Source organism: Nanorana parkeri, unplaced genomic scaffold (assembly GCF_000935625.1).
Source record: "Nanorana parkeri isolate BGI_ZX_2015 unplaced genomic scaffold, ASM93562v1 scaffold15, whole genome shotgun sequence".
Taxonomy (NCBI): Eukaryota; Metazoa; Chordata; class Amphibia; order Anura; family Dicroglossidae; genus Nanorana; species Nanorana parkeri.
In genome coordinates, this window is record NW_017306283.1 from 2208406 (window position 1) to 2228510 (window position 20105).

Consider the following 20105-nt stretch of genomic DNA (forward strand, 5'->3'; position numbering starts at 1 on the left):
GAAACAAAAATTATATATTGGGGGGGGGGGGGGAGTTTTAGGGAGTTGTATATCTGTCCATCCCGTCTTGAGATTTATACAGCTCTGCCACACAGCACAGCCCCGTCTGGCAGGGCAGAAGATCTGGTTATTCAATACTGCAGTTTAGTAACACTTACTGTACAGGTCTTGTGCCTCTCCCAGCCTGTGACTGGACAGTGAAAGAAGAAGCAGCAGACTAATGCACTCATTAATCTGCTCACTCACTCTATCAGCATGTCCTTTGTTATCACTGCTGCACACTTGAATGTTTTTTTTCCCCTGTCGCTGGGAGGAATAGTGCCCCATTGTTGGTGTCACTGGGAGGAATAGTGCCTCATTGCTGGTGTCACTGGGAGGAATAGTGCCTCATTGCTGGTGTCACTGGGAGGAATAGTGCCTCATTGCTGGTGTCACTGGGAGGAATAGTGCCTCATTGCTGGTGTCACTGGGAGGAATAGTGCCTCATTGCTGGTGTCACTGGGAGGAATAGTGCCTCATTGCTGGTGTCACTGGGAGGAATAGTGCCTCATTGCTGGTGTCACTGGGAGGAATAGTGCCTCATTGCTGGTGTCACTGGGAGGAATAGTGCCTCATTGCTGGTGTCACTGGGAGGAATAGTGCCTCATTGCTGGTGTCACTGGGAGGAATAGTGCCTCATTGCTGGTGTCACTGGGAGGAATAGTGCCTCATTGCTGGTGTCACTGGGAGGAATAGTGCCTCATTGCTGGTGTCACTGGGAGGAATAGTGCCTCATTGCTGGTGTCACTGGGAGGAATAGTGCCTCATTGCTGGTGTCACTGGGAGGAATAGTGCCTCATTGCTGGTGTCACTGGGAGGAATAGTGCCTCATTGCTGGTGTCACTGGGAGGAATAGTGCCTCATTGCTGGTGTCACTGGGAGGAATAGTGCCTCATTGCTGGTGTCACTGGGAGGAATAGTGCCTCATTGCTGGTGTCACTGGGAGGAATAGTGCCTCATTGCTGGTGTCACTGGGAGGAATAGTGCCTCATTGCTGGTGTCACTGGGAGGAATAGTGCCTCATTGCTGGTGTCACTGGGAGGAATAGTGCCTCATTGCTGGTGTCACTGGGAGGAATAGTGCCCCATTGTTGGGGTCGCTGGGAGGAATAGTGCCTCCTTGTTGGTGTCACTGGGAGGAATAGTGCCTCATTGCTGGTGTCACTGGGAGGAATAGTGCCCCATTGTTGGTGTCACTGGGAGGAATAGTGCCCCATTGCTGCTGTAGAGCATGGAGCCGCTTCCCGGGCCAATCGGGAAGTGTGTAATGACGCGCTGCCCGGCTTCCTGATACCAGAAGTACTCGTGCTGGGCATCGGAGCATTTGGGCGAATACTCAGAATCGGCACCGATATCGATACTAGTATCGGTATCAATGCATCCCTAACTTTAACTATTAAAGCTGCAGCAGGTTCTATACATCGTACAGATCCGTCACTTCACAGGCAGGTTAAGGGGACCCCCCCAGGCACGATATTTAAAGGAATGTTTCATTTTTATTGTTTCACTTCAAGTGATGTTAAAATTCCCGCTCCTTTAAAAACTGTATTTTTGAAAAGTGTTTTTTTCCCCCCATTGATTCCTGTCCCCCAGAGCAGTCCCCGGATCCCCATAAACCTTGTATGGCCAATAAATTTGCCTTCTTAAAGGGGACAATTGATTTTCAAAGTTCTGATCCCATAGACTTGCATTGAGTTCGAGTTTGAACTTTTTTGATGTTCTAAAGTTCGAATTCGGGGGTTGCTCGGCTCATCACTACTTGCTGCCCGCTGTCATTGCTTTGTGCTCGTCCTTATTGAATTTGGTTGTTTTAGGCAAGAGTTGCGTTCCTCGGCCTCCAGTAATAATGCGAAGGACACAAGGGTTAAGCTCGGAAGCTTCCTCATTAGACTTTTTGTTTTTCACGAGTATATTTTATAAAGAGACTTTCTCCTTGTGCTATGATCTGTTAGTCTTGCAGCCTGTTAGTATTTGACCAGTAAGCCTCTAATAGGGGGGGGGGGGGGGGGGAGGGGTGGACCTCACTTCTTCACTTCTTCATTTTGGCTCCTGGCGTCCGGTAACAGACCGCTCTCGTTCTCATGTGCTAATGTGTTAGACTCATAGCTACGGGATGTGTTGTAAGCTGGCTCACAATGACTGCTCAGTTCCTGCTGGGAGGCCTCTTATGTGCTGGATATGTTGCAATAAGCCTAGAGTGGTATAGAAGTATGCATCAGTTGCAGATAAAGGTATGCATCAGTTGCAGATAGAAATATGTGTCAGTTGCAGATAAAGGTATGCATCAGTTGCAGATAGAAGTATGTGTCAGTTGCAGATAGAAGTATGTGTCAGTTGCAGGTAGAAGTATGCGTCAGTTGCAGATAGAAGTATGCGTCAGTTGCAGATAAAGGTATGCATCAGTTGCAGATAGAAGTATGTGTCAGTTGCAGGTAGAAGTATGTGTCAGTTGCAGATAGAAGTATGCGTCAGTTGCAGATAGAAGTATGCGTCAGTTGCAGGTAGAAGTATGTGTCAGTTGCAGATAGAAGTATGTGTCAGTTGCAGGTAGAAGTATGTGTCAGTTGCAGATAGAAGTATGCGTCAGTTGCAGATAGAAGTATGCGTCAGTTGCAGGTAGAAGTATGTGTCAGTTGCAGATAGAAGTATGTGTCAGTTGCAGATAGAAGTATGTGTCAGTTGCAGATAGAAGTATGCGTCAGTTGCAGATAGAAGTATGCGTCAGTTGCAGGTAGAAGTATGTGTCAGTTGCAGATAGAAGTATGTGTCAGTTGCAGATAGAAGTATGCGTCAGTTGCAGATAGAAGTATGTGTCAGTTGCAGATAGAAGTATGTGTCAGTTGCAGATAGAAGTATGTGTCAGTTGCAGATAGAAGTATGCGTCAGTTGCAGATAGAAGTATGTGTCAGTTGCAGATAGAAGTATGCGTCAGTTGCAGATAGAAGTATGTGTCAGTTGCAGATAGAAGTATGCGTCAGTTGCAGATAGAAGTATGTGTCAGTTGCAGATAGAAGTATGCGTCAGTTGCAGATAGAAGTATGTGTCAGTTGCAGATAGAAGTATGCGTCAGTTGCAGATAGAAGTATGTGTCAGTTGCAGATAGAAGTATGCGTCAGTTGCAGATAGAAGTATGTGTCAGTTGCAGATAGAAGTATGCGTCAGTTGCAGATAGAAGTATGTGTCAGTTGCAGATAGAAGTATGCGTCAGTTGCAGATAGAAGTATGTGTCAGTTGCAGATAGAAGTATGCGTCAGTTGCAGATAGAAGTATGTGTCAGTTGCAGATAGAAGTATGCGTCAGTTGCAGATAGAAGTATGTGTCAGTTGCAGATAGAAGTATGCGTCAGTTGCAGATAGAAGTATGCGTCAGTTGCAGATAGAAGTATGCGTCAGTTGCAGATAGAAGTATGCGTCAGTTGCAGATAGAAGTATGCGTCAGTTGCAGATAGAAGTATGCGTCAGTTGCAGATAGAAGTATGCGTCAGTTGCAGATAGAAGTATGCGTCAGTTGCAGATAGAAGTATGCGTCAGTTGCAGATAGAAGTATGCGTCAGTTGCAGATAGAAGTATGCGTCAGTTGCAGATAGAAGTATGCGTCAGTTGCAGATAGAAGTATGCGTCAGTTGCAGATAGAAGTATGCGTCAGTTGCAGATAGAAGTATGCGTCAGTTGCAGATAGAAGTATGCGTCAGTTGCAGATAGAAGTATGCGTCAGTTGCAGATAGAAGTATGCGTCAGTTGCAGATAGAAGTATGCGTCAGTTGCAGATAGAAGTATGCGTCAGTTGCAGATAGAAGTATGCGTCAGTTGCAGATAGAAGTATGCGTCAGTTGCAGATAGAAGTATGCGTCAGTTGCAGATAGAAGTATGCGTCAGTTGCAGATAGAAGTATGTGTCAGTTGCAGATAGAAGTATGTGTCAGTTGCAGAGGGTTTCCTTTGCAAATATCTTAAATCCCAGCGCCATTTTCTCACAGGTTTTATATTAAAACATACCCCCAGCAGCTTCAAAATACTGCCTGCAATACTCACCTCTTCTATGGTACCGCCCCCCTTAGGCTCAACGTTCTGTCCTCTTAAATAACAACCAGCATTGTTTAATCCACTTCCTGTGAGTGCTGGGTATCAAAGGCTTGCTCCCTGGGGGCGTATCATCACAATGCCCTGCACTCTGATACAATGATGCAGAGAGCAGCATGTCCCCCCCTCCCCAAGGGCATGTCATCATGGTTGCCCTGCACTCAAATACATTGAGGTCGGGCATTGCGACCACCTAGCACCAGAGAGGAGGTGAAGAGGACCCGGCATGTCACAGGACACGTGGAAAGTTTAGTAAACAAAAGGTGGCGAGGCTGGGGGAAGGGTAGTATTGGGCTGTGACGTTGAGTAATGGGACCGGGGGGTTGTTTTCTGGTACAAGTACAGGCCCAGGGTAGTTATAAGGTAAACCTCAGTAGCCTTTTAAAGCCCAATGGGAACCATTGAGAACCACCAAGCACAAGAGAAGAGGTCCCTGCATGTCATGTGATGAAGACATCTGAAAAGGTAAGGTAAGTACAAAAAAGGGGGGGACTGGGGAAAGGGTAGAATTGGGTAGTAATGGGACCAGGGGGTTGTTTTCTGGTACAGGTCCAGGGTAGTCATAAGGAACTTCTGCAATAATCAGTAGTGATTTAAAGCCCAATGGGACCATTTCAATGCAACAAAAAGCACCTTCATTTTGCCTTCCCTGTTATCGCTAATCTAATGCAATGCCAGTTTTCGCCAGAATTTCAGGGAAGAGAAAGATCTCACTTTCACTCATCCCAAATAGATATTGAGGTTGGCTGTAAACGGTCTGATCACAGCCATGGGCTTGCTCTGAGCTAATCCTCCAACAACAGAGCCACAATCCGACTATGTGGAGTTTCTGGGCCTATAGACAACCCCCCCCCCCACCCCCCCACACACACACACACTTTTTCATCCTGGTGTCCCAGGGACAGGAAGTGAGGAAAATGTTCCCCAATGGGGTCACCAACAGAAATAAATACAGTTTTATACGGTATTAGCTCTTAACTATGCTATCCAATGAAGTACATGTAAAAGAAGGAATTAGTCTTAACATTTCTTGAAGTTCGCCTGCCCTCAAACCAGCTGTTGATGGCAATTCTGGAAATCTCACTGAAGCTGGGTTCTCGGTTCTCCAAAAATAATGCCCCTGACAAATAATGAGGAAGAGCCCAGCTAGTTCTTCCCCTAAGATACTGGCAGGTGACACCTACGGACACATGACTTTTCTGTTTCTGGCTTATCCCTGTGCATTGGGCTGACAGTTGAGGTGACCACAGCTAGCCCTATGAAGAGTCTGTTGTCACTGTCAGGTCAGAGCTGACCCATAGCCTTGGACTGAGAGAAAGAAGCAGCCAAGTACACCCATTGTGCAGCACTACTGTGGAGTTGGGGCACAGGAGTCCTGGTGTAGTTCCACTATTTGCCCTCTAGGTGTTGGCATGCATAGACAAAAAGTAGTTGTGACTTTAGAAGGCACTATGTCTTAAATGCCAGTTCTGTCCCTTCTGTAATGTGGCACCTTGGGAGAGGTTGCTCAAGTATATAAAATTTTGGCAGGGAACAAGCAGGAGTTGTTGGATGGTCAGGAGAAGTCCTTAAAGGACCAAGCACAGCTAGGTGCTTCCAACACTTTGGGCTTCCCCCTTGGGGATGGGGGAGCAGGGGAAGCAGGCACCTGACTTTTGGGGTCAACTTGCATCCCTATGGGGAGCAAGCAGGACTCTTGGCAACCCTATGCAATGGCTTTTCTTACCTACTGCTTGGTCTTGTTTGTAACTGAAGGCTCATGCCGTCACCTATTGGGATGAATGAAGTATGTGAATATGTACGGAATCAACTATGGAGTTGAAAAGTCTTCATTTGTGTGGAGTGTTCCCTCCTTCTAATCTCAAGATGAAACATCTCCTGGCAACATGGATGCTACTGGGGTCCATTACCGTAAGGCCTGAAGTAAATACTTGGAAGACCTCTGGGCAATACTGGTCAGCCAGGCTGAGGATCTCCCAGGGTGTGCTCCTGAGAGGGGCGAGGTACAGAGATCTGGGCCGCATCATTGAGCATCCTGTGAGCCTTGTACTGAAAGTGTGCTTCAACCTGGGCTCAGTTGAAGTGGGTTGAATGAGGCTGGCCATCAGACTGATGACATCTAGTGGCATAAAAAAGAAGTGCGGGGGATTTGAAGCTGAATATTGCAGCAACAACTGTTTTTGTTTTTATCTCTTTTAGTGGGATATCGGTTTTTATCTTGTTATCTTTTGACTGGAGTTCTGCTTTGAGGTGGTTCTCTAAAGTGAGGCACCTGACAAAGAAGTGGAAGTACTCCGGGAATACTTCCTCATTGAGGTGGTGTCCTATATGGCACGTGGCACCTGCTAAGTGTCGTGTGCTTCAGGTAAATCCCCCTGTGGTTTCTGTGGACTGCATGAGGTCAGCAAAGCAGGCAACATCATTTTTACAATCCAGCAGATCCCAGCACATTCACATGTCCAGGTTTGCTGGCCATACGATGCCCTTCTTAGTGCAGATTCACAGCAGTCAAGGCATGGCTCTGCTTCGGATACAGGGGTCCAAAGTCAGCCAAAATGACAACCGATTTGCATTACAAAGCAGGGGCCGTCTACGCTAACCTGTGTGGATGGAGGAATCTCCCGCTGGGCCAAGCTTCAGAATCTTGATAGTCGGCCCCGCTGGGTCTCTAAATACCTGAACAATCTGATTGGATGGATGGATTATTCAGCAGGTATTTTGAGGGCCGACTAGCAAGATTCTGAAGCTTGGCCCAGCGGGTGATTCCTCCATTCACACAGTTTAGCGTAGATGGAGGAATCTGTTGCACTTTTTCCATCTGACGATAGAAAATCTGCAGATAATCTATAGGTGTATGGCCAGGGCCGGATTTACTTTCTCTGCTGCCCCAAGGCCAGGTTCCTCAATGCGCCCCCCTGTATGCAGGCTACATACAAGTGATCTCAGCGATATCACCGAGATCACTTTTATAAAACAAGCGCCAGCTTCCCCGCTGTACATTTAGCCCTGCTTGCAAAAAGCAGGGCTAAATGAAGAAGACAACTACCCGCCCGGCGCCCGGAACGGCATGTCCCAGGCATCAGGAGATAGGTATTTCACACCCCAGCTGCCCCTCTACTCTCTGCTGCCCTGAGGCCGGGCCTTGGTTGGCCTTGTGGGAAATCTGGCCCTGTGTACGGCCAGCTTAAGACTGACCCTACACTGTTCAATTTGATTGTACAATCTCCTTCTGATCTACCGGCAACTGCGTATGGCATGCATACGGGGGCATGTCTAATCTGATTCTAACTAAGGTAGAATTTAAGACAAAACTTTTTTGTCTTAGTTTTGGATATAGTAATGGAGGGCTATAACCTGTCAGCTTTTTTTTGTTGTTGTTGTCCCAGTGGGGAGATTTCCCTTCACATCCTGTCCGATAGACACCACAGAAAGTAAGAGGAAATCCCTCCAATGTGAGGGGTCAGCAGGGTCTAGGGTTGCTGCCTGTCCAGGATTCACCCGGACAGTTCGGGTTTTGAATGCTGTGTCCGGGTTTCATGGCAGCAGAAACCCAGACACATGATGTCAGGCAGACAGGGGCAACCAAATTTAAGATATGGGCTACTGGCCCCCCACTGAAAATAGTGCCAACTGTGATATTTCCATATGAATAAGCCGCGACTCATTCTCCCAAAAAAATGTCCATGCGTCGCTAGAGTATTCGGGTTTCACTTGAAGAAAAGGTGGCAACCCTAGCAGGGTCACCAGAACTAGTGTCCCCATTGGACGTTTTCCCATCTATTCCTGTTCTGGAGACAAACCCATAAAAAACGTTTTGGCTTCAGCTGCATTTAAATAGATTGTTGAGGTTTGTCCTCATATTATATAGTTTGGTTAAAGGAATAGCAGACTGTACAATCTGATTGCATAGTGTATGGCTGTGTTTAGGGCAGGGGTAGGCAACCTCAGGACTCCACCTTGCGGTGAAAACACAAATTCCAACATGCCTCTGGGAGTCATGCCTGTGGCTGTCTGAGTGTTGCAATGTCTCATGGGACTTGTAGTTGCACAACAGCTGGAGGGCCGAGGTTGCCTCTCCCTGGTTTAGAGTATATGAACAGGAAGATTTTATATCTCTGAATGTTGTTTATTTAGATTTCCTATTAAAAAACATTTTATATAATAATAAAATAATTCCAATATAATGACTGCACTATTCTGCCTCCATCAGATTTGCAGGAAGAGATCTCTTTCCCCCTAAGAACTGGAGGAAAGGAGCCTTCCCAATCCTCAGCTTGTTGGTATGATAATCCGGTGTAACGGCAGATGTTTAGGAGAAATGAACTTCTCTTGTAAGGAGAATAAAAGGTCTCAGAAATTAGATATCGGCTCACTCCTTAAAGGGGCAGTAAACCTGAAATGCCGGAGGAGGAAGGAGTCATCGCAGACACAGGCTCGGGATCTCTGCAAACATCCCTCTGGAGCTGTCCATGGTGCTGAACCTTGTAGAAGTGAGCCTGGAGGAGCATTTTAGACCTATGGAGACCCAACAATTTGGGAAAATCACAGAGCAAACATAGTGCTTAAAGGAAGAGTCCACTTTTTGGGAAACAATAACATACATCACACATATTCATAAAAGAAAACAATGTGCATGTGTTATTTTTCTTTGCATTGGGGCCAGTAAAAGCATTGCAACTGCGTTCGGTGGATGGCGGGTATAATGCTCTGATTCCTGCAGACCCTTCCTCCCGTCCATGTCCGTTTATCGGTGTGGACACTAAAGGAGAGGAAGAATGAATGGACTGCAAGTGAGGTGGCATCATTGAGTCCGTCTGCTGCGGTGGCTGATGGAAGTTGTAGTGTCTCCATTCATAGATCCTGCCAAAGGATCGGTGAATGGATGACGTAGCTGTGTGGGCGGAGCCACGCACAGCCTCGCCAAGTTCGAAATACAAACAACAGCCTGCAGGAGAAGAACCCCAAGATTCAGGTATATAAGGGGGGCGTGTGAGGGGCTTGCTAATGTCACCATGCTTTATATTGCACCCGGAGTATAATGTGAAGCATGGTCCTGAAGGTAAACGTAGCTAAATCTACTAAATCTACACTAATGCTGCCATTACTGACCTCCTGGAAATGCTAGTTTGTCTGGCTTCAGTAATACTACTGAGGTCCCCTTATGCTACCTCCTACTGTAAGCTGTCTCTGGTCAGGAGACCTGATCTTTGCTGCAGTGGATGCCACTTCTAGGTCTTCTCCCTCCCCCAGCTTTTGACTGGACAGTGAAAGGAGAAGCAGCAGAATGATGAGCTCATCTCTCTGTTACTCTGCCTTCTTCTCCCAACAGCACGCTCCTTGTTGGCACATGAGCACTGCAGCACACCTGCAACTCCTTGTGCTGCTTCTCCTCCCAGTCTGAGCTCTGCTGTACATAGACTGCAAGAGGCTGATACCAAGTCAAACTTACACAGCTTGCATTTACAATTCAGTGACATATTAATTAGTTTATAGCTGTATTAATTTGTGTTGTATATCTGCCTGAAGTGCAACTCATTTTTAAAATGCCTCATTTATTTTTCGATGATGTATATCAAATTTTCTTTTTGCAAGCAAACATTTAATTCAGGGATTTAGAACAGGGGCGCCCCGAGGCTGGGTGTCACCCGGAGCAGTTACCGGGTGACACCCCGCCGTGACGTCATTGCGCAATGCGCGGAGATCTTATTGTTACCTGCTGGCGGCCATCTTGGTGATGGACGCCGGCAGAGAGAGGAGGGGACAGTCAACCAGCGGGATAAGGTATGCCGCTGGGTCCCCTCCTCTCTCCCGAAACTGTCGGATGCTCGGTCCACGACTTTTAGAGGGGGGTGACACCAAAATGACTGTCAGTGATTTTGGTGTCACCCCTCCAATGGTGTCACCCAGTTGTGGGCCGCACCCCCCTTGGACGCCACTGATTTAGAGCACATTATGGGTCTTCTAAAGAAAGAGCAAACTGTTTACCTTCAGATTCTCTGTTCGGCCCATCTAACAACTCTCAGAGGGGGAGGAGACACTGCTCTGACTCATTTCTATATACAGATTTACACTTGAGCTATTGAGCTCTGTAATAAGGTTTGTAACAAAGGAGCTAAGATTAGCTTGGTGAACCTGTGAAAAGGAATATCAGCCACCGCAGTAGAAGGACATGCAATTCTCAAAGGAGTGCGGTGAGGCCACTCGTAGTCCATTCAGTCTTCCTCCTGCCCATGTTAATGAATGTCCATAGGAGCTATGGACAGGGACAGGAGGAAGAGTCTATAGGAGCCAGAGCATTGCACCCGTCATCCATTGGTCAGGGCTGCTATTTGCTTTACTGGCTCCAATGCAAAATAATAATAAATCCCCATTTTATGAATACGTGTGCATTTATTATTATTTGTTTTTAAAGGTGGACTTTACATTTAATTAACATGTTGTTGGTCTCGTGTTGTTTATTTAGTGTGTGTAAGCCTCTATGGGAACTCTCTCTTGCGGTGCCGCCGCACATTCCTAGGTGGATATTCGGTGTCATTTTTATGCGCTCCGGCCGGGCTGTAATGTATGTCTGATGAGTAGCAGAATACAAGCAGCATGATTTAAACATGACGGCGTTATAGATTTGCTGGAGCAACAGTTCATGAATATTAATAAAGCTTCCTTCCTGGCGATTCAGGTTCAGCTAGCTACACAGATTGTTGTTCTCAATCAGCGGGAATGCTGGAGGGCCGACGGGTCCCGCCAGTGCAGAAAGAAGCGATTGCAAATGAAAATGGCATTGTGCAAGCAGCCGCCGTTATTAGGTAAAGGACATAGATGTATGACCCAATGCATTTCTTTAAAGTGAACTCCAGGAAATAACAAAATCTACATAATTAGGATGCACTGATACAGGGTTTTCGGTATGGAGTACGAGTACCGATATTTATATTTTGGTACTCGCTGATACCGAAAACCGATACTGGTACTTCCGCTAGCATGGAGCCAGCTTCCAGGGCAATCAAGAAGCTGGGCGGCGGGTAATGGCACGCCACCTGGCTTCTTGATTGCCCGGGAAGCTGACTCCATGCTGTTTGGCCGACTCCATGCTGATTGACTGGGAAGTCGGCTTCCCGGCTAATCAGCATCGATCCGGCCAAACAGAATCGAGCCAGCTTCCCAGCCAATCAGGAAGCCGGGTGCCAAGTCATTACCCTCCGCCTGGCTTCCTGATTGGCTGGGAAGCCAGCTCCATGTTCCCTCACAGCACTGCTGGTCAGAGGAAATCTCCCTCTGACCGGAAGTTCCGGTATCGGGGTAAGTATCGGAGCATTTGGGAGAGTACGAGTACTAGCCCATATACTCGGTATCTGTGCATCCCTATACATAATGAATCAAACCTATATTTTGTTACTGATCACATTCACATGTATGTAAAAGTGTAAGACACACATGTGTAGAAACCCAACATTTGTCTATTCCTGCTGTGCATTGTGTGGAGCATTACCAGGCAAAAAGAGACACATAAATGTCAATTGGTATTTATCTTCTATGCGATTTCTAGATCAGAAGTTATCTGTGTGTCGGCAGTTATCGTTCTCCAGTGTATCATCTTCATACTTAAAGTGACATTAAAGTGGTTCTAAACCCTCTGTTTTGTTTGCCTATATCTACTGCTATAAAGCAGTAGATATAAGCAAACAGTAAAAAAAAACTAAACGCTTTAACAGCGGTTTAAACTTACCTTGTTTTTGCTGCGCGCTCCTGTCCGAGTATCCGATACTGCTTGGGCGGCCGCAAAGCATCTTGGTGCATGCGCAGTTCGGATTTTCGGACGGGAGACGAGCAGAGACGCAAGGTAAGTCTATGGACGCGTGCACCCGCATGCAGACACCGCTGGATCGGAAGTGCCAGCAAGGACAGTAGGGTCAGCGGTGGATCAGAGAGCCGCCGCACCGCTGGAGGGACAGATGAAAACATAAGGAAAGAAGAGGAAGATCGAATTAAGAGACATCATTTAAGGTAAGTGCTAACATTAACATTGGTTATGATCCTTTTATCTGATGTCCCACGGAGTCTGTGCGGGTGCACGCTGCTCCATAGACTTACCTTGTGCCTCTCCTCGTCTCGCGGCCGTACATCGGAACTGCGCCCGCCCCAAGATCCTTTGTGTGCCGCCCGAAGCTCTTCAGATGTTCGGACGGGAGCGCACGGCGGAGACACAAGGTAAGTTTAAACCTATTTGGAAAGGTTGTTAAAAAAAGTTTTTGCATATATCTACTGCTTGCTAGCCTTATATGCAAAAACACGCTAAGGGTTTAATAAACCTTTAACCACCTCCGGGCCGGCCGTAGTAAAAAAACGGCCGGCCCGAGCTCTCTAGATCTGAGCGGGCGTCTTTAGACGTCCGCTCAGACACGCCCCCCCGCGCGCGCCGCTCGAAAATTCATTTCAGTACAGCGCTGCATGACGGAATAAACGTCAGTCAAAGTACCGCAGCGCTGAATACTGAAAAATGGCCTGGCCAGGAAGGGGGTCTAAACACCTGGTCTTGAAGTGGTTAAAGGGTATCTGTGGTCAAAAACTAAAAATAAATCTGTATTTCTATATTGAATTTCCGTAAGTTTCTATTCCGCTCCTAATAATCAGATCCATCTAGAAGGTTGTAAACGTCCTTATTATACAGATGGGTGTGTGTGAAGGTCACTGATAACTTCCTGATTTATTGATATGCATATAACTTCCCTATAAAAGGAAATAGTTGTACTGGGTGGTGAGGACCAGTGAACATATGCTGTGCTTTGAAGCGTGTATTATTCATCTGTATCCAGCCTGTAATGGAAATTTAATATGAAAGGAAACATTAGCTGCTGATTACACAGCACAACAACAGCCTATGTAAGGAAAGACATTAAAGTGAAACTCCACAATTTGGTACGGAAAAAGTCAAACTTTGTTGCTGATTTGCTGGCTTCTGCTTGGGAAATAATACTCACTTTACTTATGGCTTGCTGAAATGGTTCAAAATGAGAACTAATTGGGAGGTTTAGCTTATCATCAGTCTAGCAGTTCTATATATGGAAAAAGAACTACAAAGCCCACGATCCTTCAGCACTATCAGACTGTCAGGGGTGCATAGGATTCAAAGTGAATGATAATGCTGCACAATAATACATGTAATATTAGGTATGACAGAATTAGTAGAATCAATTTTTTATTACTGTTTGATTCTCCTAAGTAATTAAGACTCATAAACGGCATAGTCCACCTTAAAAAAAAATCAGGAGGCCCTGATTCCCCTATGTAGATCTTTAGTTATCACTAGAGGGATCCCCAGCAGGAGGAAGGAGGTCCTGATTCCTCTATATAGATCTTTATTATCACTAGAGGGATCCCCAGCAGGAGGAAGGAGGTCCTGATTCCTCTATATAGATCTTTATTATTACTAGAGGGATCCCCAGCAGGAGGAAGGAGGTCCTGATTCCTCTATTCAGATCTTGAGTTATCACTAGAGGGATCACCAGCAGGAAGAAGGAGGTCCTGATTCCTCTATATAGATCTTTAGTTATCACCAGAGGGATCCCCAGCAGGAGGAAAGAGGTCCTGATTCCTCTATATAGAGCTTTAGTTATCACTAGAAAGATCACCAATTGACAGTCAGGCAACCAGCATTTTCAGAAAGATCAGCAATAGAAGTTTCCTGGATTTTATCATGACAGGTTTCTTTTTAAACTAAGCCGATCCTAAATTCAAAACGAGTAAACTGATAGGAGATGTGATGGGATAATTAAGGTGTCAGTAGACGGTCCCACAAACCTTTCAGGCATCTCAAAACCAGCTCATTGAATTATGCAGATACCTCTTTCAGATAAAGCTAAAGCTTCGGCCCACCTCCTGGGAACTCTGACTTTAGAAACAGAAGTCTGCATTTGCATGATAGATCCCCCAGGCTTTGAGGCTCCCATGATCCTCTGCAAGGGGCGTCACCTTGAGATGCCTTCTTTCCAAGTCTAGGCCCCATTCACATTTGCTGCATGCATCAGCATTGGGCAGCCCATTCATTTCAAATGGGGCAGAAAAGCTCATGCAACATTGTGAGGTGCAATTTGTACATTTTGAGGTTGGCGTTGCCCCCTATAAGCCTGCTGCCCTAGGAACTGGCCATCCAAGGGCAGTAGGTTTAGAGGGAGGGGGGCAGAACCTAGTAAGCAATGGCTGTGAATATAGTATTGCCTTCCATCTGCCTCCTGAACAAGTCTATTTCTCCTGTGCATTCACTGGCCTCAGAACAGATGACTTTGAACCCGAATGAAAACATTCCATATGAGATGTTTTATGTAAGAACCGTCTTCTTTTTATGTCTGCCTCTGTGAATTCACACAATGAGAGAGATCCATCTCCAATCTCTGAGCGCCGGGGACAATGGGATGTGTAGACCTGTGTAGTGCCTCGTCTTTATGTCGTGCTTCACAGCTGAAACGCCGGATAAAAGCTCAGACATCTATTCCCCATAATGAACATAGTAATAGAATTTAGTCCACACACGCCCTGCGGAATCCCTGTAACTGTAACAATTCTCTGATGTGCATTAAACTGGCTGCATGCACTCATAATAAATGCTCTGCCTTAAAGCTGAACTTTGGGCAAACGGCTAGATATACACAGATGAAATTCATATATGAAGGCTCTAGTGCCTACCAAGGATTTCCAGTTCTGTCCATCCATTTCTATGATGTTGACAGCTCTGCCACACAGCACAGCCCTGCTACAGTTAAGTTACAAAATTAGGACTTTCCCTCCCCTAACCTGTGACTGGGGGAAGTAGCGGACTGATTTGTTTATCTGTTACTCTCTCCTCATATATGAAGGCTCTAGTGCCTGCCAAAGGATTTGCAGTTCTGTCCATCCATTTCTATGATTTTGACAGCTCTGCCACACAGCACAGCCCTGCCCTTAAGTTACAAAATTAGGACTTTCCCTCCCCTAACCTGTGACTGGACAGGGAAAGGAGAAGTAGCGGACTGATTCGTTTATCTGTTACTCTCTCCTCCTATCAGCTTGTTAGCATATGAGCAATGCAGCACAATTGATTGACTTCTTGTGCTGCTTATTCTTTTTTGGAAATCATTTTCCAGCCTTTAATAACATACAAAAGCCTACTGTATAATCCCGGACCGCCTGCACAGATGTGGAGGTTTGGGTGTGCGCATGACAGCATGTGATTGCGTGTAGCTGGGTCCTCCCATAGGGAAGAACAGGCTGTTGTGCGCAATTACACGCAGCACCTGTGCCTTCCGGGATTGGGTCTTTTTATGGGTGTGCACGTGCCGTATGGACATGTACGCCTGTCTGAATGATGCCTAAAGGCCAACTGTGCCTTTGCTACAAGTTGTCCTTTAAGGCGTTCCCCCAATCCTCTGAGTCTACCCCACCTGTACCGTTACTTAGCTCTATCCCCGTTCCAGCAATCTTTACTGTGTGGCTCTGCTGAGAGCCGCGCAACCTTTTGTTCACCAAAGCGTCGCCTTGGGTCCTCTTTATCTTGCACATGTGCCCTGTTCATTCCTAAGGGGAGAGCCGTACTCCACAGGAAAGCTGGAGGCTGCCATGTGTATGGGGCCTCATAGGCATGTGCAGGATTAGAAGAACCCAACTAGGGCACATTGAGGTCGTGGGGCTCAGGGCAGGGCCCCGCAGGGATAGTCACTGGTACAGGAACAGAGGCAAGTACTGGGCTACCTTAAGGGCCTGTTCACACGACGTCCGTTTTCTGTGCTGACCTGATCCGTACGCTCCTGCACTAAAAATGCATCCCAATGTATCCCGATGTGTTTTATGGGCTACATTTCTCGCGTGCGCAGTCCGTTCAGGTTACGACAGAAAAAATACTGCATGTCACATCTTGTCCGGTCAGGAAACGGACCGGAAACGCAAAACGCGTGAAAAACGCGTGAAGAACGCACTGCACTGCAGCTAACATACTGACAGCCCCACTCCAGCAAAAAAAAATAAAAAAATAAAAAAACTGGAACGCATCAAAAACGCACTGCGTCAGTAGCACTGCATCTGCAGATCAGCATGTGATCAGGACCTGATATCATGTGAACAGGCCCCCAAGGGCAACTTGTATCCAATATGGAGTTGCCCTTTTAAGTTTGTAGATGTGATCAGACATCTGCTTTTTGCATCCATGAGCTTGGCCGCCAAGGAACGGGTACCACCATCTCTTTGACAGACGAAAGGTTAAAACAAAGTTTGACAGCAAATACTTTTTTTGCCTTGGAATAACGTAGAGAGTCATGGAGGTCTCTGCTTGAGCAGGATGACGAATCGTTCAACATCTCCGTGCTAAATACCAGAGAAAGAACCTAAGACGTATTTGAGAATCCAGGTCAGTCCGTCATATTAAAGCGATGATAATATAATACCAGCTATCACAGAAGGGAGGGTTTGAAGCAATCACAGCGTGAGCCCAAAAAATGAATTTATTATAGAAGTATAATAGGATTAGAGAAAAAAAAAAAGTTATGGCTGGAGTAACATAGAGATTTGGAGGGAGTGCAGAACTCATAGTTGAGGCTTTTTTTTATGCACTCATGCAAAGTAGCTGTAAAAATACCTTTATTATGATTGTACAGAACCGTCCAGGTCCTTTCAAGTCTTCAGTCTATTGTCTGTTATGGTGATAGCGTAGGGGTAAAAGACTGCCATATGCGCAGTACTCAGCATTGACAGTCCCAAACCACTTATATAAAGCAAACAGAATTATATTAATATTTTAGTGCCACCTGGATCCCAGTATCTAGAGGTCTCACTCTTTCTGCTGCAGAACTAACAGAATATATACCTATAGGAAGTTGAGAAACTTGTTTATGATGGTCCAGCCGTAGTCAAACCTTCCTAGCCAAGCTTCTCCCTGCCAACTGGATAAAAACTGAAGAGGTGTATGCTCTAAGTGCTTTACCTAAGCACGCTGTTAGAGGTATCCGCAGTAATAAGGGACATATGGTGATATGGGCCACTCCTATAGGTGCACGTCACACAAGCTTGTCTAATACCAACCAACCAATACCAAATGACACATTCCTCTATTTGCATGCTTCATCTTTCTTTCTGCACCTTGACTCCACCCCCAGGGTTCTCTGCTGGCTCCTCTTCCATGTTTCTCTGCTTTTCACATACTTTGACTCCACCCCCACAGTCCCCTGCTACCTCCTCTCCCATGCTTCTCTGCTCTTCAGACGCCTTGACTCCACCCCCACAGTCCCCTGCTGCCTCATCTCCCGTGCTTCTCTGCTCTTCACATACGTGGATTCCACCCCCAGTCTCCTGCTACCTCCTCTCCCATGTTTATCTGCCCTTCACATACCTTGACTCTACCCCCACAGTCTCCTGCTGCCTCTTCTCCAATGCTTCTCTGTTTTTCACATACCTTTACTCCACCCCACACTCTCCTGCTGCCTCCTCTCCCATGCTTCTCTGCTCTTCACATACCTGGATTCCACCCCCCGCATTCTCTTGCTGCCTCCTCTCTTATGCTTCTCTGCCCTTCACATACTTTGACTCCACCCCCACAGTCTCCTGCTCCCTGCTCTCTCATGCTTCTCTGTTCTTCAAATACCTGGATTCCACCCCCACAGTCTCCTGCTGCCTCTTCTCCCATGCTTCTCTGCCTTTCACATACCTGGGTGGCTGCGCCACACAGCATCATTGGTTGCTAGAACCCTAGTTGCTGGGCTGTACAGCATTACTGGTTGCTAGTTAGGATGGGCTCGGGCATGTTTGCAGCTGCATGTGCCGAGCCCGCCAGGAAGCTGACAGCGTGCAGCGCCAATCACAGGCACTGAGACATTTCCTGATCTCTGCAGCTGCGGACCGGGAAAATGTCTCAGTACCTGTGATTGGCGCTGCGTGCTATCAGCTTCCTGCGTGCTGTCAGCTTCCTGGCAGGCTCGGCACGTGGAGCTGCGAACACGCCTGAGATCATCCTTAGTTGCTAGGACCCTAGTGACTGGAATGAACGGCATCATTGGTTACTAGGACCCTAGTGGTTGGACCGCACAGCATCACTAGGACCCTAGTGGCTGGAACGCATAGCATCTTTGGTTGTTAGGACCCCAGAGGCTGGAACGCACAGCATCACTGGTTACTAGGACACAGCATCATGGTTTGTTATGGTGTGCCTGCCTATGTCCTAGCAACCAATCACACTGTGTGGCCAAGCTATTAGCAACCAGTGATGGTGTGTGGGTTGCTCAGCCTCATTGGTTGCCAGAACACAGGCCTTGGGTTCAGTTCACTTGGATGTTCGCCGATCCCGTATTTCAGGACCTGGGCCAGACGTCAGCCAGAGTGTCCTTCTCAGCTTCTGACAAACAGTAATATTAGTGAGCTTGGTGGGATGCTGGACAGAGTGTCACAGGTTGCTAAGGGCTCTTAGTTCGGAAAGGGGGCGGTGGGCACAGCTGCTTCCCCCCCACATGACTGACCAACTGCCTCAGGCTGCCTCATTTTGGGACAGCCATGATGTGGCAGGGTGACGATGCAGGGACACAATTGAAACACAAGAACAGAGAGTTGTCACCCTAGAACTGAAAGAGACTGAATAAGGGCCTTCATGGCAAGATCACCTTGTATAATTTTAATAAAAGCTGCAAATATAAAAAGAAATTGACAACAATTACAAAAATGCCATGAACATTGAGTGATTGGGGTTTACATCCACCGTTGCAGTCATTTAAAGTGAGTAAAAAATACGCCGCAGTCGCCTTTAAATCCAGCAGCTTTCCAGTCTCTCCTCTGGCTCAGTCCTGACTGGAGAAATTGATTTTTTACAGAGATCATTAGAAAGCAGAGGGGTTAGTGGAAGCTTATTGAAGCCGAGTTCTACATGAATAATTAAGAGGAGCTTATAGGCTGAGCTTAGTGCCAAGAACACACCAAGCAGAGATACGCCGCGTGTAGAAAGTGCATATACTGAGTAAACACATCGATTGCAGCCGCAGCCAATCAATGGCCTCGACAAAACCCTCGCAAACATTAAATCTCCATCGAGATTGTAGTCCAGACCAGAAGCCGACCCCTTTCTTTCCTTCTTCACGCAGCTTTTATATTTAAAGCAAAACCAAATGATGAACTTCTATTATTTGCTCCCTTTTACTATTGAAAGCATTTTGTTATATTAAATTGTTACATTGTTATTTTTGTGCAAAAACATACTTGCTGGTCCTGCCAGAAATCCAGTGAGTTCCGATTCTCCTGTACACTATGCATTGTTATTAGCCCTGCTAACAGGGCTGGACTGGCCATTGGGCATTCCGGGCACTTGCACATAGAATTAGGAATATTAGGTGGCTGCAAGGCAGTGGCGGACCTAAGGAACAAAGGGCCCTGGTGCAAGATTTGTTTTGCCCCCCCGTCCCCCCCAAAAAAAAACTAAAACACAAACACAGCGCTCTCATCCCGCAGCGCTCATCCGGCTGTCACTCTCTCTCCTCCCAGCTGGTACACAGAGCAGCGCCCAGCGGGGAGGAAAGAAAGCACGGATGCATCGCTATATCAGCAGAAAAAATTGCACTTTTGGCATTTAGCCAAAAGTGCCATTTGCGGACGATATCTTTTGGCGACCGATATATCGGTGCATCCCTAATATTTACAGCAATGCAGAATGGCACAGGCTATAGAGGACTACACATCCCAGCAATACTTTATATAACAATAGCATTTCTGTATAAAGTACTGATCCGGTGCTATCCGGCGGCCGACAAGTCCCACCATCTATGCACAGGGACTGTGCTGGGCCCACCCGGCTGAGGCACCGGCTGCAGTTCCGCCACTGTATAACCACACACACACACTCACTCTTTATACATTGCACCCCTCTCTACATATACCTTACCCCCCTCTCATATATATAAACTCCCCATCTTGCTAATCTCGCTATATACACATTGCCCCCCCCATCTTGCATCTCTCTCTCCATTGCCACATCTATACATTGCCCCCCTCTC

The 20105-nt window shown here is 46.7% G+C and overlaps 1 protein-coding gene across 6 annotated transcripts in view; it reads left to right on the forward strand.

Moving 5' to 3' along the window:
* Nucleotides 1-20105, forward strand: part of FAM49B (family with sequence similarity 49 member B) — a 136189-nt gene that overhangs the window by 11147 nt on the left and 104937 nt on the right. For 2 of the 6 annotated variants that reach the window (XM_018558753.1, XM_018558777.1), the window contains exon 1: nt 16385-16486. The exons of 3 other annotated variants lie outside the window; for them this stretch is intronic. The gene's annotated coding sequence lies outside the window, so the exon portion shown is untranslated. Of the gene's footprint in view, nt 1-16384; nt 16487-20105 lie in introns of those variants that run through there. One more of the 6 variants, XM_018558785.1, reaches the window with a different exon arrangement.